The 6,098-nt window shown below is 47.3% G+C and overlaps 1 protein-coding gene across 2 annotated transcripts in view; it reads left to right on the top strand.

Annotated features, from left to right (window-relative positions):
- The first annotated feature begins 5,304 nt into the window (after positions 1 to 5,304).
- TSPAN18 (tetraspanin 18) overlaps positions 5,305 to 6,098 on the top strand; it is a 134,361-nt gene continuing 133,567 nt past the window's right edge. For both annotated transcript variants that reach the window (XM_018569895.1, XM_018569894.1), the window contains exon 1: positions 5,305 to 5,382. The gene's annotated coding sequence lies outside the window, so the exon portion shown is untranslated. The remainder of the gene's footprint in view (positions 5,383 to 6,098) is intronic.

Consider the following 6,098-nt stretch of genomic DNA (forward strand, 5'->3'; position numbering starts at 1 on the left):
GCCCCCACGCAATTTTCACTCGCCAATTGCGAGGGGGCGAGTGGAAATTTTGAGCCCTGATCTAGCTCATTCCTCCCCAGCCTGATATAGAGGACTACAAATGTCAGCAATACATTATACAGCAATGCAGAATACCAACAGCTATAGAGGACTACATATCTCAGCAACACATTATACAGCAATGCAGAATACCATCAGCTATAGAGGACTAAATATCTCAGCAACACATTATATAGCAATGCAGAATACCATCAGCTATAGAGGACTACAAATCCCAGCAATACATTATACAGCAATGCAGAATAATAGAATATCTTTTACTGCATACTGCTGCCGCTCTGCTACAGGGTGCCGGGCCTGATGTCTTAGGTGGAGGGTGTCAGGAGGGGAAGATACTGAGGGTCTGAGGAGGAGAAGATGTGTGAGCCAGCAGGAGCACTGTAAGCAGGGGCTGTGTGGTTCCCAAGAAGGCAGCCGCGAGGTCCCAAGCAAGCATGGGACTTAAGGCAACCACTTCAATTTGAATAATTTCAGTGCCAGTATCTTTTTGGTATCAGAGCATTTGCACAAGTACCAGTACTGCTGGTATTGGCACCAACACTGGTATCAGTATCTTTGCATCCCTATAAACAATTGTCTTTTATTTTATGAGAAAATATACTTTTCACCTGTTTTTTAAAATCCTGTTTCCAATCTCAGTGCTGCTGGTCTCTTCTGGCCTCTTTCAGGCACTTACTGGCTCTACCCGGGCCAAAACAAACTTTTGCGATTTGGTGCGTTGGGGTGACATGTACGTTACCATAAGCCCTCCTGAATGGCCATTTTTTTATTTTTTTTTATCCCAATATGGAATTTCAATTGCAATTCTTTGCCGCAGTTCTATCGAAAGTTACAACTCGTCAAGATCCCCAACGACCTGACTTCCGGTTTAGTTAGAAGTAAGAAGTTTGGCCGAGAAGGCTGTGGCATTCTGTGGCCTATGGCCGCAAGCGGTGGCCATATTGAGTGGGGCAACTCAGATGAATAACCTGCTGGATTAGTCTGACCCTAGTTCATTATAATACGTTATTGCTGTGTAGTACGTGTATAGGGAAATGCCGCGGGTGGCGCACGTGCAGTAGAGCCTTCTCGGGCCAAACCTCTTACTTCTAACTAAACCGGAAGTCAGGTCGTTGGAGATCTCAACGAGTTGGAACTTTCGATAGAACACCGTAACCAATCTGGGGTAATGCCATTGATTGCAATAGCTGCATTTGGAAGGCGGCACTGACTGCTGAACGTAAAATGCTGTTTAAAATTTGCTGTGGCATGTGTACAAGCCTCAGCAGGTGCTATTTTATATTTTAGGAGGGAGGTTGGGGGCAGTAAAAACATGAATCAACCACCTGTTTTTACAGTCCCCTTTGCCGCCCATCTGAGCGATGCCTAGCGTATGTTACATGCATCGTTGCGGTGTCAATCATTTTAACTGCCACCACTATACACTAGGACAATGCAGCTCCGATGCACATGCATTGAGGTGCACCATAAAGCAAGATAACGGTGCAAGACTGTGGCACGCTGCATGCGAAAAATGGTCTATTCTAGTGCATTAGCAGCACATGTAAAGTGAATGAGTTGTCTTAAAGCAACGTACGCCAACGTTAACATGACACACAGAAGCAGAGAAGTGTGCATTGGCCCTAATGGTATGAGATGCTAATGCATATGAATTGCGTTGTGTATGTCGGGTGTCTTATTTCTGCTCTACCTGCTGGGTTCTCCAGGTCCAGCTTTTTTGCAAGGCGGCACCGGCCTACGTTTGGTACAGTAAGAGTTAATAAATGCCCCACCCCCAGCCTTTTAAAGTGGTATCCTGGCACACAGAATAAGCTAAGCCGGCTTCCTGCGGGGTCCCTCCTCTCCGGCCACCTCTGAGATCTTGTTTGCGAAGCCCTCGAGATTGTTTAGAAAATGGCTTTGGGTCGACATTGTAGATGAAAGTTGACGTTGCCATGGGAACCAGGCAAGAAAAATAAAAGTGCGAGGCGGAGGGAAGGTTTGGCAGGGCCACACACACAACAACAAAAAAGACAAAAAAAAAAACTTGCCCTTTTCTCTCTGATGGCTGCAGAGAATTGCGCACCTTGCCTCGTTCACACGGTCTATGCATTGCGAAAACGGAGGATGACCATGACGCTTTGTCTGGATATGGGTGGCAGTACTTAAATGACCTCAGGAAGGACAATATGTATATAGCCCGCCTGAGCTGTTTCTGCTTCTTTAAATAAAAACATTTGTCATTTTGTAATTCTGCTTTGCTCTGCCAAGTTGTTGTTTTAAAATGTAATAATTCTGGATGAACTCCGGGATCAGCAGACATTGTCCTCATACAAGAGTCATGTGTGCGTTCTTCCTGAGTCTTGGTGAGCTTTGTGTATTTCTTCCAGATCTGTGCAAACTTAGAGCCTCCTGTAATAAAGACCGGTCACTGCTGCTCTATATTCTTGTACAGGATGACTGGTCTTGTCTCCGCCCCCTCCTGTAATAGAGACCGGTCACTGCTGCTCTCTCCTTGTGCAGGGTGACTGGTCTTGTCTCCGCCCCCTCCTGTAATAGAGACCGGTGGCCGCTGCTCTCTCCTTGTGCAGAGTGACTGGTCTTGTCTCTGCCCCCTCCTGTAATAGAGACCGGTCACTGCTGCTCTCTCCTTGTGCAGGGTGACTGGTCTTGTCTCTGCCCCCTCCTGTAATAAAGACCGGTCACTGCTGCTCTCTATTCTTGTACAGGATGACTGGTCTTGTCTCCGCCCCCTTCTGTAATAAAAATTGCTCACTGCTGCTCTCTCTCCTTGTGCAGGATGACTGATCTTCTCTCTGCCCCTTCCTGTAATAAAGACCGGTCACTGCTTCACTCTCTCCTTGTGCAGGGTGACTGGTCCTGTCTCCGCCCCCTCCTGTAATAAAGACCAGTGACTTTTGCTCTCTCCCTATATGCGTGGTGACTGGTCTTGTCTCCGCCCCCGCCTGTAGAAAAGCCAGTTTACTGCTGCTCTCTCTCCTTGTGCAGGGTGACTGGTCTTGTCTCCGCCCCCTCCTGTAATTTTCTGCAGGCAGCCTGTAGTGGGTGGTGCCTTCTGGGTCCCTCCCATAGGTATGCATTCTTTACCTGCAAGAAGCATAGACATGGAAGGGTAAGAGGTATAGATGGTTGGAATGATCAGTCACTTTCCCATCTACCCCACAACACCCTGTACTTCTTCATGATACCTATGGCAGGTGCGTTGTGTCGGTGCAGAGAACGTAGCGCCGCAGGCACCTGGCAAAGTGGTGCCAGAACAGACAACTGAGAACAGAAGGCGTTTTGAAAGGCAGGCGGATCATAAAGGGGCCCCTCGGCAGACTACAATAAAGGAACGCCGCGACGCAGAGAGTGACATTTCGGTTTGTCTTTGAGAGAGTGAGTGACAATAGGGGGCATTATGAGGCGCCGAGGATCGGAAGGAAGGCTCCTAGCTGCCACATATCGGGTGATCCGGGGTCACACAATTCATCCATATAAGAAAAACACAGGAAATTTGATTGAGTCGTCATGTGGCGCTTATTAAAGAAGGCGGTCTTCTTATGTCGCTTAACCCTTTCGTGTCCGGGGGTAACTTGTGGTGGTTTAACGTGAACCTGTGCATGCTGTATCCATTCTCTCTCTTGGAAATGGAACCGAGTTGAACTTAAAGACACCCTGAAAAGTATTTTTAATGCATTTTTACGTCTCCGTAAATTATTTTTTATACGCTTGCAATGTGCCTCTGGACTTGCTAGAAAGTAAGGCTGCTCCAGGAAGGGTCCATTCCCTAGCCTAGACCCCCATCCTACCATGCACAATATAGCCCCCTCCTTTTCTGGGAGTGTCTAAATACTATCTGTGCTGGCCCAGCTCATCTACCCCTCCCTTCACCTCCCTGCATAATCTTCATTAGCGATGCACCGATACCGTTTTTTTCGGTATCGAGTACGATTACCGATATATTTTTTTCCGGCAGTACTCGCCGATACCGAATACCGATACTGGAAGTCCCATTGAGGAGGCCAGGCGGCGTGTAATAACTTACCACCTGGCTTCCCGATTAGCAGGGAAACTGTCTCCATGTTACCTCGTCACCAGGTGACAAGGGAGCATGGAACCGGCTTTCTGGCTGTAATGACGCATTGCCCGGCTTCCTGATTGGTCGAGAAGCTGGCCAATCAGGAAACCGGGCAACGCGTCATTACCCGGCGCCTGGCTTCCATATTGGCCGGGGAGCTGGCTCCATGCTCCCTCATCATCTGGTGATGAGGGAGCATGAAGCTCGCTTTCTGGCCAATCAGTATGCTGGGGGGCATGTAATGGCATGCTGCCCGGGTTCCCGATTGGCCGGGAAGCCGGCTCCATGCTCCCGGCGCCGTGTAATGACGCGTTGCTCGGCTTCCTGCTTGGCCAGCTTCTCGACCAATCAGGAAGCCGGGCACCGTGTAATGACTTGCTGCCCGGCTTGCTGATACCAGAAGCTCAAGTATAGGGCTAGGCATCGGAGCATTTGGGCGAGCTGTGCATGGCAGCCAATCGGCTTCCCTCTTTAATTTTCAAATCTTAACTGAACAAACTGAAGCGTGAAGCTGATTGATTACTAAGGGCAACTGCTCCAGATTTTGTCTGCCCCGGTTTTGATAAATTCCCCCCAATAATTGGGTTTACATACAAGAAGCATTGCGGAGGACTATCAGGTACAGAAGAGCTTACAATCTACAAGGTGGAAGGCTGGATAGAAGAGCGACAATGGCTCTGCGGCTTTCTCCCCCAGGGGATGCCGTGAATCAAAATCATTTCCTTCAATTTATTCACAACACAGCAGACTGTTATTTATCCTCCTCGGCGCTTCAATTATACATTTGTATCTCTTATCACAGCACACTGAGATCCAGGCAGTAAACACTGCAGCCTTCAAGGGGCAGTCCTACTGGAGCCATGAATGAGTGTGGGTAGGCTGTGATCAGGGAAGGGGGGCGTGCCCTGGTGTCCTGTGGCCCCTCCCCTCCTCCCTTTGCTAATGTTACAGCTGGAGAGAGACAAGCAGACAGCTCGCTGGTGTTGCTTGAGACTCTCTGTGCTGTGTCTGTGGATCTGCTCTGGATACGGCAGCCTGTGGGTGCTGCACTGACACCGCTGAATGACTTGGACTGTCACTAAGTAAGAAAGGACACAGGGCAATCTATCCCTCTGAAGGTTGTCACCCAACTCAGCACTGTGTGGACTACCACAGCTGATCCTGGGCTGGAAGACAATCCTGCTGGACTAAACTTCACATCTGAGCTGCAACTTCTTGATTGGACTATAGAAGTCAGAATCTGGGAACACCGGAATCCAGAGGTAAGTTCATATTCTTCCGTCTCATCAGATTCTATCAAACTTTATTATTATTATTAAACTTTATTTTTCTTTATTAAAATTGTGTATTTGATTGTGACGTCATCTATAGATTGAACTCGATGGACTTGTGTCCTTTTTCAACCTGTGTAACCTTGTACAAATGTATTCTATACACCAGACAACATTCCGCTTGTATGTAATTATGCTAGAGTATCAATAGGATTAGGTTTTATATATATAAAATGAACAATGTTGTGTGCACCGGGGAACACAGATTTCTGAACAGCGGGGATTGTGTTTTTAAAGAGTTTCTGCAGCAGGACAGAAAGTTTTAGAGCTGCACTTATCAACAGTAATCTTAGCAACTGATGTTTACCAAGTACCCCCTACTGGGTCTGGGCTTATCTCAAGTACCCACTAAAGCAAGGTTTTTTTTTTTTTTGTGTGATTAAGTTACTTATAAAGCTGTGAGATTTCAAGTAGATTTGTTTTGGAGCAGGTTTTCTAAGCCTCTTTAACATGGAGGAACCCTTGAAATAACGTTCAGGTCTCAGGGAACCCCTGCTAATGTGTACTAGATCTACAACTCCCGCCACCTTTAGTGTGAATGGTGAGTGGAGACATAAGAGGCGATAAAAGAATAAGGAATGTGGCGGTGTATTTGGGTATGTTTGACAGCAAGAGGAACTGAAGACAATATCATTCTTTTTAATAAT

This window comes from Nanorana parkeri, unplaced genomic scaffold, assembly GCF_000935625.1.
Source record: "Nanorana parkeri isolate BGI_ZX_2015 unplaced genomic scaffold, ASM93562v1 scaffold1420, whole genome shotgun sequence".
Taxonomy (NCBI): domain Eukaryota; kingdom Metazoa; phylum Chordata; class Amphibia; order Anura; family Dicroglossidae; genus Nanorana; species Nanorana parkeri.